This window comes from Giraffa tippelskirchi, chromosome 10, assembly GCF_054371585.1.
Source record: "Giraffa tippelskirchi isolate mGirTip1 chromosome 10, T2T-mGirTip1v1.2.pri, whole genome shotgun sequence".
Classification (NCBI taxonomy): domain Eukaryota; kingdom Metazoa; phylum Chordata; class Mammalia; order Artiodactyla; family Giraffidae; genus Giraffa; species Giraffa tippelskirchi.
This window is the reverse complement of record NC_137284.1, coordinates 71,408,393-71,420,621: the sequence shown is the minus strand read 5'-3', so window position 1 is coordinate 71,420,621 and position 12,229 is coordinate 71,408,393. Positions and strand designations below refer to the sequence as shown.

General features: G+C 42.3%; 2 long non-coding RNA genes across 2 annotated transcripts in view; both read right to left on the bottom strand.

Moving 5' to 3' along the window:
• Positions 1-12,229, bottom strand: part of LOC145524771 (uncharacterized) — a 171,823-nt gene that overhangs the window by 125,825 nt on the left and 33,769 nt on the right. The gene's annotated exons all lie outside the window — the stretch shown is intronic.
• LOC145524772 (uncharacterized) lies at positions 1,114-7,011 on the bottom strand. Its single transcript, XR_014067830.1, has 2 exons — positions 6,089-7,011; positions 1,114-4,884 (listed from the first exon to the last, which is right to left on the bottom strand). It is a non-coding gene; the product is annotated as an uncharacterized LOC145524772 (long non-coding RNA).

Genomic DNA, 12,229 nt, shown 5'->3' with positions numbered 1-12,229 from the left:
ATCCGGGTTTTCATTCAAAAACAGGGAAGAATTCTACCGTTAATGGGGCTGCAGGAAATAAATATATAGTTTCATTTTTACTGTTACAGTACATGATTCTTGCTACTCTGGAGGTGGAAGCAGGACTTCAGAAGACACTAGCTTCAGGACATCCCAAGGACACCAGATGGTGGACTTTGAAGCTGTAAATTTAGGCAAAATGCCCTCTGTCCAGCCTAGTGAGAAACCAGTGGTGCCTCCCATCCTTGGGACCAGTCCCACATGATCAATATGCACTGACAAATAGAAAATGAAACCCCCTCAAAAAAAATAATGGAGGACTTCTTTAAACATTCTGGATTTAATTAATTTGGGGGATCTGACAATCTACAATATAAGAATTTTTTTACCCATGACTCCAAGTCAAATTTATCTTGATTTAGAAATATGTATATTTGATACCTAAATGTTGCGGTTTTATTAAAAAAAAAACATAATACTTGCTTCATTCCAAAAAGCTTGTGGAATAAAAAGAAATGCATGGCAGTAGTTGAATCAGGACATGAAGTGGGTGAAAAGGCCATTGGAAAGGCATCTATCAGTCGTGGGTGAGTACTGAATGGGTACAATTCACAAACAGCCTGGAGTTTCTGTGCATTGATATTATGTCTGCAGCTCCTAGGACCTATTTTGCTGTCTTCCATGTAGCTATACACTACATGAATACTCTAAGAACATTTTGGAAGTCTTCTAATCTTGCTTCCCTTTCCTTCAAAGTTCTCTGTGAGTGTTTTTTTTTTTTTTTAAACCTTAATAGGTAGGAGTTTTATGCCTCAAGAAATACAGTGCAATTTTATGGCTCTTCCTGATGAGTGGATTTTTTAGCAACCATATGGTGTGGCTGGCTTTGACTCTAATAACATTCCGAGTCTGTGAAGCAGCTTGTTCATTCCAATCTTTCTTAAGCCTTGCTATATTGACTGCAGTCTTTGATAAGCCAAGTTGTTGAGTTTTCGGTCTCTTCCAGAAGGTTTAAATAAGAAAGTTTGCAAGTAAGCTTTGGTTGAGCTTTATTTTGCAAAACTTACTTTTTCCTATGCCAATAGGCATGATATGTTTATGGCTTAACTTTCATTTTCTTTTTGATTCTTTCAGAAAATATTTGCTTCTCAAGCTTTTACAAGTGAAGTATGTGTCTCTCAAGATAATGACCCTTCTCAATTTGTATGTAACAGAATATTTTCTTTCTGTCATAATTTCAGAGTTTACACTTACTGAAATTCTTTGAAATATGCTAATTTTGCAATTATTTAAGCATTTAAAGTAGTAAAATATTCTGTAGTATCATGAGTTGGTTTTCTAAAGAACTCTTTTTCCATACAATGAACGTTTAATTAAGATCTATTATATGTCTACCACAGTACCTTTCATGAAGAAATTTAATGTCTAGAATCAGATACTACTACTACTACTATTGGTAGTAATAAAAATAATAAATATAGGTAACATTTGTTGTGTGTTTCCTACTTACCAGGCACCCACTGTAGACTTCTACATGTTGGATATGAATTAATTCTCACACATACACAAATGGATACTATTATTCATTTCTTTTAACATTAAAGGAAAATGAGACAAGGACAAATTAATTCTTTTGCCTCTCACAGATTACAAACATCATACAGATGGTACACCATGAATTCAAATTTAGGCAGCTCCATTCTCTTGAATTATCTTGCCTTCCTAGACAAGATAAATGGGAATGATTAAAATATTTCCGGTGAGAGGGAGTTCAGCTCATGAAAGATCTAGGAGTCTTATAAACAAAATAGGGATTTTTCTTGGGCATTATATAGATCATTGAGGGGATTTAAGTGAGGCACTAACATAATTAGATGCAAATTCACAAAACTCTGTGTGGTGAATAGTCAAGTATTATTCCTAAGTTTCTGATTTGTGTTGCTGGGTGAATGGAGTGTGTCTGTGTGTGTAGTGAGAGAAAGTGGAGAAGTGAGTGAGAAAGATAACAAACTGGAGTTTGGAAATGTAGAATTTGATACTCACATAGAGATTGGCACTGAAGGTATGGATGTTATTTATTCCAAGGAACTGAACGGGGTTATCTTTTGAACATCATAAAATGTGGAGAGAAGAGAGCCAACAACTCAGTAAAACACCAATAATTACAGGAGTCCCAGAAGACAAGGAGTCAATATAGTTGCCAGACGGTAATTCTGAACAGTGGTGAGAAGAAGACAAACCTAGCTGGTGTCATGAAAGCCAAAAAAGAGGGCATTTCAGGAGACAGGACAAGTGTCATACATTCTTAGGAAAGGCTTAGTAATTTGAGGATTGAAAAAGATTCTAACCCATGGCTGATTCATGTCAATGTATGGCAAAAACCACTACAATATTATAAAGTAATTAGCCCCCAACTAAAATAAATAAATTTATTAAAAAAAAAGAAAAAGATTCTGTTGGGATATATTAACAATGAGATTGTTGGCAATCCTGGTATGAGTAATTTCAGTGGAACGATGGGCTCCACAAAGGAAGCTGAAATTGATGGGAAAAAACTGGAAGGTGAAGAAACAGAAATAGTAAATGTAACACCTCTTTAAGAGGCTCATCTGTGAAGGGCAGGGGCAAGAATAAATGTTAGCCTAAAAAAATAGGGCTGATAGCCTTCAACAAAATATACTCCGAATGATCTGGCACTAAAAAGGTAGACACAGATATAGGCATCGGTGTTTGTATTTTGAAAATGGATGTAGTGTCAAGAAGTTCAAGTCCTCTGCAATGATACAGCAAGGTAGAGAGAAGGGGGAGGTGTTTAGGGAGATTAGAAAAGGCTGAATTAGCTATTTGTGGGAAAAAGAAAGCAGCTGCTTAGGGGAATCTAAAAGGATGAGTAAACAGTGTTGAGGAACAAGGAGAAGCTACAGCTCATGGCATAACCTGGGAGCTGGTCCTATTTCTCCCGAAGAATGCAGCATCCTGCACAAGGCAGACAGATACTTTCCTTCATGCTTGGGGTTCTTCTAGAAACTGAAGAATTCATTAGTGTAAGGTGAATATATTACTAACAGAGGACTTAAAAAAATGGTTCATGTTATCCAGTTTGAGTAGTGGCAGAAAGAACTATTTAATAAGTACCAATTATATACCACATATAAGGGGATACAGGAGTAGACAAAATAGGTACATATGTGCCCTGCCCTCAATCATGTTAGTAGTTGATATAGAAATAAATGAATACTCATAAATGTATAGTTACTACCAATAATACTAACTGCTCTGAAAGAAAGCTAAGATATATGGTAAAAGACTGAGAAGACATATGGTGAAAGGCTGAGGGTGGAACGTTTTAGATTGGATATCCCGGAAACATTCACGGTGGTGGCTTCACAGAGAAGACCCATTGTGGAGTGCTCTCGGACACGTGTGGAGACACTGATGAAGCAGGATTGGGGTGACGGAGAGGTTGGGCCACAGTGAGGTTGCACCTGAGCTCGCAGTGGACCTGATGGAAGTCTAGCTGCTGGGATGGTCCTTCAAAGCTATCCCAAATTAAGGGAAGGAAACAGAGCTTTGCATCTTCATGGTCACTGGCTATAGATTGCCCCCCTGGAAGAATTTATCACTGAGGGGAAGGTGCTCCCTGTGGCAACTGAGGAAATTCACAGTGAAGGGTCTATCAGTGAGCTCTTAGCAGTCTGTTTTTCCAACAGCTGGGGGTGGTGCATCAGCCCTAAACCGGGTATCTGAGGGCAGCACCATGTAATAATGATAGTCTACTACCAAGTGGTATGGGCTTCCCTGATGGGTCAACCAGCAGTCTGCCTGCAGTGCAGGAGACCCAGGTTCAGTCCCTGGGTTGGGAAAATCCTCTGGGGAAGCAACTGGCAACCCACTCTACTATTCTTGCCTGGGAAATCCCATGGACAGAGGAGCTTGGCAGGCTACAGTTCCTCGGGTCATAAGAGTTGGACACGACTTAGTGACTAAACCACCACCATGACCAAGTGGTATAGATCCACCTATATCTTCCAATTAGTTGTCCATCTCTGGAAACAATTCCTTCAGGGCTCTTATTGACCTTTCCTGGGAAACTTACAAAAGAAGGGCCATGGGATGAACCACTGCTGCGTCATGTGACCACTTGGTAGTAACTAATACTCATCACCCTGCTCCACCATACATTTCAGGTTTTCCTCATTCTCAGCTAACCCCCTTGCTTGCTAGGTGGTTTTCTTGGTCAAATGAATGAGATCTTTGTCCCTGAATGATCCGAGTCCCTAGTTAGCATGCTCTTCTCAGAAAATGGCCGCTGTGCTTGTTCATTATTATTAAAACTGGTCATGGAGACAGAGACATACCCCAGTGAATCACTTGAGCACAATGCACGTTTAGTCCCATTTAACAGATGATCAGGGTGGGTGCCTTGCCAAGATACCTGTTGGGATGGCGATTCCCTGTTTTTCCTGATTTTTCCTTGGTGTGAGGAGAATGAAGTTCCTGGAGGGTTGAAAGTTGAGTGGGGCTCTTACTGTGTCCTTGGTAAGACAGGAAGCTCAAACTTTCCTAGTGGGTTCTCAGGAGTGATAGTAACAGGGGCTATTGACACTTCCAACTCTTTGGTTCCTAGTCTCAAGTGTTTGAGATCTTGAAGACAAACCAATGTATAAAGTTCCTTCACTCAAGGTATATACTGTGTTCTGGTGGCTGGCACCCTTCCTTCTCTGTTACAAGTTGAATTGTGTTGTTTTTCAGTTGCTAAGTCATGTCCGACTTTCTGCAACCTCATGGACTGCAGCACGCTAGGCTTCCCTGTCCTTCACTATCTCCTGGAGTTTGCTGAAACTCATGTTCTTTGAGCCGATGATGCCATCCAACCATCTCATCCTCTGTCACCCCCTTCTCCTCCTACCCTCAATGTTTCCCAGCATCAGGGTCTTTTCCAACGAGTCAGCTCTTCACATCAGGTGGCCAAAGTATTGGAGCTTCAGCGCCAGTCATTTCAGTGAACAGTCAGAGTTGATTACCTTTAGGACTGACTTCCCAAATTCCTATTTTGAAGTCACGAACCCCAGTATCATATAATATGATTATATTCGGAGAGAGGAGCTTTAAAGAGATGATTAAGGTAAAATGAGGCCCATCCAACTCAGTGTCCTTATTAAAAGAGGAAATTAAAAGAGTGACACTAAGGGTGTGCTTGGGCAGAGGGATTAACTATGTAAAATGTATCAAGAGGGCTGCCATCCGCAAGCCAAGGAAGAGGCCTCAGGGGAAACCAAACCTGCCTTTATCTTTGACCTCTAGCCTCTAGAACTGAGAGAAAATAAATGTCTGTTGTTTAAGGGACTAGATCTGATAGACAGAGTGCCTGATGAACTATGGACAAAGCTTCGTGACATTGTACAAGAGACAGGGATCAAGACCATCCCCAAGGAAAAGAAATGCAAAAAAGGAAAATGGTTGTCTGAGGAGGCCTTACAATAGCTGGGAAAAGAAGAAAAGTGAAAAGCAAAGGGAAAAGGAAAGATATTCCCATCTGAATGCAGAGTTCCAAAGAATAGCAAGGAGAGATAAGAAAGCCTTCCTCAGCGATCAGTGCAAACAAATAGAGGAAAACAACAGATTGGGAAAGACTAGAGACCTCTTCAAGAAAATTAGAGATACCAAGGGAACATTTCATGTAAAGATGGGCTCGATAAAGGACAGAAATGGTATGGACCTAACAGAAGGAGAAGATATTAAGAAGAGGTGGCAGGAATACACAGAAGAACTGTACAAAAAAGATCTTCACAACCCAGATAATCACGATGGTGTGATCACTCATCTAGAGCCAGACATCCTGGAATGTGAAGTCAAGTGGGCCTTAGAAAGCATCACTATGAACAAAGCTAGGGGAGGTGATGGAATTCCAGTTGAGCTATTTCAAACCCTCAAAGGTGATGCTGTGAAAGTGCTGCACTCGATATGCCAGCAAATTTGGAAAACTCAGCAGTGGCCACAGGACTGGAAAAGGTCAGTTTTCATTCCAATCCCAAAGAAGGCAATGCCAAAGAATGCTCAAACTACCGCACAATTGCATTCATCTCACATGCTAGTAAAGTAATGCTCAAAATTCTCAAGCCAGGCTTCAGCAATATGTGAACCGTGAACTTCCAGATGTTCAAGCTGGTTTTAGAAAAGGCAGAGGAACCAGAGATCAAATTGCCAACATCCTCTGGATCATCTAAAAAGCAAGAGAATTCCAGAAAAACATCTATTTCTGCTTTATTGACTATGCCAAAGCCTTTGACTGTGTGGATCACAATAAACTGTGGAAAATTCTGAAAGAGATGGGAATACCAGATCATCTGACCTGTCTCTTGAGAAACCTGTATGCAGGTCAGGAAGCAACAGTTAGAACTGGACATGGAACAACAGACTGGTTCCAAATCGGTAAAGGAGTATGTCAAGGCTGCATATTGTCACCCTGCTTATTTAACTTATATGCAGAGTACATCATGAGAAACACTGGGCTGGAAGAAACACAAGCTGGAATCAAGATTGCTGGGAGAAATATCAATAACTTCAGATATGTAGATGACACCACCCTTATGTCAGAAAGTGAAGAAGAACTAAAAAGCCTATTGATGAAGGTGAAAGAGGAGAGTGAAAAAGTTGGCTTAAAGCTCAGCGTTCAGAAAACTAAGATCATGGCATCTGGTCCCATCATTTCATGGGAAATAGATGGGGAAACAGTGGAAACAGTGTCAGACTTTATTTTTGGGGGCTCCAAAATCACTGCTGATGGTGATTGCAGCCATGAAATTAAAAGGCGCTTACTCCTTGGAAGGAAGGTTATGACCAACCTAGATAGCATATTTAAAAGCAGAGACATTACTTTGCCAACAAAGGTCCATCTAGTCAAGGCTATGGTTTTTCCAGTGGTCATGTATAGATGTGAGAGTTGGAGGATGAAGAAAGCTGAGAGCCAATGAACTGATGCTTTTGAACTGTGGTGTTGGAGAAGACTCTTGAGAGTCCCTTGGACTGCAAGGACATCCAACCAGTCCATCCTAAAGGAAATCAGTCCTGGGTGTTCATTGGAAGGACTGATGTTGAAGCTGAAACTCCAATACTTTGGCCATTTCATGCGAACAGTTGACTCATTGGAAAAGACCCTGATGCTGGGAAGTATTGGGGGTTGGAGGAGAAGGGGACGACAGAGGATGAGATGGTTGGATGGCATCACCGACTCGATGGACATGGGTTTGGGTAAACTCTGGAAGTTGGTGATGGAAAGGGAGGCCTGGCGTGCTGCGATTCATGGGCTTGCAAATAGTCGGACACAACTGAGCGACTGAACTGAACTGTTGTTTAAGCCACTTAGCCTGTGGCATTTTTTATGACAGTAGAGACAAGGAAATCAGTCCTGAATATTCAATGGAAGGACTGATGCTGAAGCTGAGGCTCCAATACTTTGGACACCTGATGAGAAGAGTCAACTCATTGGAAAAGACCCTGATGCTGGGAAAGATGAGGCAGGAAGAGAAGGGGATGACACAGGATGAGAAGGTTGGATGGCACCATCAACTCAATGGATGTGAGTTGGAGCAAACTCTAGGAGATAGTGAAGGACGTGCTGCAGTTCATGGGGTTGCAAAGAGTCAGATATGACCCAACCACTCAACAACAAAGCAAATTAACACTCTCCAACTAAATTGATGCATATGTGGTCAGACCCATTCTACCATTCAGCAGGTCAGTAACTTCTGGGTGGTTTATAGATTATAGGCTCAGTGGATCCAATGGTCATGTGCCCACTGCCATATGTTGGTCACTAATAAAGCTAGTCCCTTTGCTCAAGGCATAGACATGCAGGATGCTGTGCCAGTAGATCAAACATTTTTTCTGTGTTTTCAGATAGAGAGGATGGCCAAGTCTTTGTGGGTAGGAAAGGCAAAATGTACAGTCAGTGTATGAATTTTACTTGCTCATCTTTTCTAGCTGGAGATGTCAAATACAATTAACTCTCCACCAAGTGGTTGGCTAGTTTTCTTTAGGGTTGGCATCATATCAGAGGTTCAGTAATGGCATCTATTTTGGCTAGTTAAACATACAGCAGGGGCAGTAACTAGAACTGCCTTACAGAGATTGCCTGTGTATAACCTCCCTCCCTGCCATCATAGCATTGCTATTATGCTCCCCTTGTCCCAGTACTGAGCTGACCAACGACAGCAACTGGCTGTCTTTCAGTTTTAGTCATTGCACGCATGCTAAACTGGCTGTCTTTCAGTTTTAGTCATTGCACGCATGCTAAATTGCTTCAGTCGTGTCTAACTCTTTGCAACCCTATGGATTATAGCCTGCCAGGTTCCTCTGTCCACGGGATTCTCCAAGCAAGAATACTGGAGTGGGTTATCATGTCCTCATCCAGGGGATCTTACCAACCCAGGGGTCCAACCTGCATCTCTTATGTCTCCTGCATTGGCAGGCAGGTTCTTTACCACTAGCCCCACTGGGAAGCATTATTTCTACCTTTTTACTTAGTCTCTCTTCTGAGGTTCATGCTCTCTAGTGGGCATTAACACACTATACAAATAAATTCAGACTGTATTTTCTGCCATATATCCAGCCTCTTCCCTCAATTGGTTTACATTGTAAAACCAAGACATACCCTTTTTGTATGCCTATTTAGTCTACAGTAATACTTTGGCCACCTGATGCGAAGAACTGACTCATTGGAAAAGATCTTGATGCTGGGAAAGATTGAAGGCAGGAGAAGGAAATGACAGAGGACAAGATGGTTGGATGGCATCACCAACTCAATGGACTTGAGTTTGGGTAGACTCCGGGAGTTGGTGATGGACAGGGAGGCCTCGCGTGCTGCAATCCATGGGGTCGTAGAGTCGGACACGACTGAGTGACTGAACTAAACTGAGTATTGTGTTTGGGCTTCCCTGGTGGCTCAGCTGGTAAAGTATCCGCTTGCAGTGTGGGAGACCTGGGTTAAATCCCTGGGTTGGGAAGATCCCCTGGAGAAGGGAACGGCTACCCACTCCAGGATTCTGGCCTGGAGAATTCCATGGACTGTATAGTCCAAGGGGTCGCAAAGAGTAGGACATGACTGAGCTACTTTCACTCATTTCACTAAAACTGTGTTTAGTTAGCATTCTCCGTACCTCTCTCACTGCAGCCCTGGGTACAATCTAATTGTGCTCCTTATTGTGTAAACTACATTCACCATTGCTTCTAACAGTTAAGTGCAGCCACCTCATTCTAGCATCCTATCATCACCAGCACCATCATGAAGCCCAAACAGAAGCAGAATGTTCTATCATCAGCTACTGCCTACAGAAGAAATCTTTCATTGAACTTCCCAATGATGCTGCTTCCCCTCTCACTAGGCATTTCTAACTTCTTTGGTAAATGGAATGTTCCCTAGGCCCTCCCCTGGAACCTATTCCAGCCTAAGGGAGTACATCTACTCTAGAAAGTTTATCTCCAGGAGCCTTTTAAACTCTTACTCCACTACCAGCTACAGCATTTCTGACATTCATACTTTACAAAAGAATCTGCCTGTAATGCAGGAGACCTGAGTTCAATCCCCGAATCAGGAAGATCCCCTGGAGAAGGAAATGGCAACTCCAGTATTTTTGCCTGGAGAATTCCATGGGCAGAGATGTCTGGCAAGTGATGGTCCATGGGGCCGCAGAGAGTTGGTCATGGCTAAGAAACTAACACTTTAACTAAGGAAGACCATTATTTTTCACAAATTTCAAGAGTCACCTTAGCCATGTTTTAGTACTATCTCCTCAGACTTTTAAATCTTATTCTCTGGAAAAGTAGCCCACATCAATAATCTTTCCTGATCAGATTTATTTCTGCTTCCCTGAGTGCATCTCACAATCCAGTTCCATTGTCTCCCTGCTCTTGCTGATATGTATCAGCCAGATCCTGGAGCTCCTTTAGTATCTTTCAATATAGAATCCACCTCTTTCCCTGGCAGATCAGGCTCATTCTTGTTCAGGCTATGCTGGGATTTGACTTTTTTCTTTTTGATATGGTTATTGAAATGGTTGCTATGGTGGTAGGTGGGAGGAGATCACTGAGGACAGCAGTACCATCTTGCAAAGCATCCTGATGCATCCACATAGCCCTCAAGCCAGGGGAGCCTCTGAATTCTAATAAAAAGAGTATATGGTCAATTTTGCAGGTCCAGCAGGTTCAGGAGAATTTGGGGGTGTGAAGTTCTCAATAGCATTCATTTAGAAATCCTCATTCCATATCTTAGGGTCCCCTCTTTTTTTATTTGGGTTCTGATCTTAGCGCAGAAGACAGCTGGGTGAGAATGCAACCTTACCTACAGCTCTGTTATTTTTAGGATAGAGTCATGTACCTGATCTTCTGCTACCTCTTCCTCCCACATCATGAGATTAGGATTTCTTTAAATGCAACTGGTGATGGTCTGCAGCCTTTACATCTTGCATTCAATTGGGGAATAATTACTCTGAGCCTAACATTTTCTCTTGACAATAAATCAAATGGAACTCATCAAGAGCCACCTCTTTCTACAGGCTTTCAGTTCAGTTCATTTCAGTTGCTCAGTCGTGTCCAACTCTTTGCAGCCCCATGGACTGCAGCACGCCAGGCCTCCCTGTCCATCATCAACTCCCGGAGTTTACTCAGACTCATGTGCATTGAGTCGATGATGCCATCCAACCATCTCATCCTCTGTCGTCCCCTTCTTCTCCCACCTTCAATCTTTCCCAGCATCAGGGTCTTTTAAAATGAGTCAGTTCTTTGCATTAGGTGGCCAAAGTATTGGCGTTTCAGCTTCAGCTTCAGTGCTTCCAATGAATATTCAGGACTGATTTCCTTTAAGATGGACTGGTTGGATCTTCTTGCTAACCAAGGGACTCTCAAGAATCTCCTCCAACACCACAGTTCAAAAGCATCAACTCTTCAGTGCTCAGCTTTCTTTATAGTCCAACTCTCACACCCCTACATGACTACTGGAAAAACCATAGCCTTGTCTCTGCTTTTTAATATGCTGTCTAGGTTGGTCATAACTTTTCTTCCAAGGAGCAAGTGTCTTTTAATTTCATGGCTGCAGTCACCATCTGCAATGATTTTGGAGCCCCCAAAAATAAAGTCTCTCACTGTTTTCATTGTTTCCCCTTCTATTTGCCATGAAGTAATGGGATGCCATGATCTTAGCTTTCTGAATGTGGAGCTTTAAGCCAACTTTTTCACTCTCCTCTTTCATTTTCATCAAGAGGCTCTTTAGTTCTTCTTCACTTTCTACCATAAGGTGTTATCATCTGCATATCTGAGGGTATTGATATTTCTCCCAGCAATCTTGATTCCATCTTGTGCTTCATCCAGTCCAGCATTTCTCATGATATATTCTGCATATAAGTTAAATAAGCAGGATGACAATATACAGCCTCAATGTACTCCTTTCCCGATTTGGAACCAGTTTGTTGTTCCATGTCCAGTTCTACAGGCATTGCCATTAACTAGCTCATCCCTCCCATGTGCCAGAAATATTATTGCTGACATTGGACCTTACCAGTACATCACGTGAATGCTTAATTCTGAACTAGAGAATGCCAAAAGCTATCCACATCCATCCTAACATTGATGATGGTGTCCTATTACCTTCTAGGCACTGAACCGTAGAAGGAAATGGCACCCCCACTGCAGTACTCTTGCCTGGAAAATCCCATGGACGGAGGAGCCTGGTAGGCTGCAGTCCATGGGGTCGCAAAGAGTCGTACACGACTGAGCGACTTCACTTTCACTTTTCACTTTCATGCATTGGAGAAGGAAATGGCAACCCACTCCAGTGTTCTTGGCTGGAGAATCCCAGGGACGGGGGAGCCTGCTGGGCTGCCGTCTGTGGGGTCGCACAGAGTCGGACACAACTGAAGCAACTTAGCAGTAGCAGCAGCGGGCACTGAACAGTTCAGCACCAAGGTTTTCACTTTATAGTTGACTTCCTAGGACTATTCCTGATATGATCTTAGGTTTGCTTCTCTGGAGACAAACTATGAGGAAAAAAAAAAAAGGTTGTGTTCTAAAAGTGTACGGGGAAGAGCTCTGTGGAGATGTCTGTGAAGAAGTGGGAAAGACAGCATTGGACAGACAAAGATGTTGACCTATCATACAACTGAGGCCTCAATAAATCCTACATGGATATCTGGAGCTCAGCTGTCTCAACTTGAGGCAAAGGGTCAGACATTTTTAT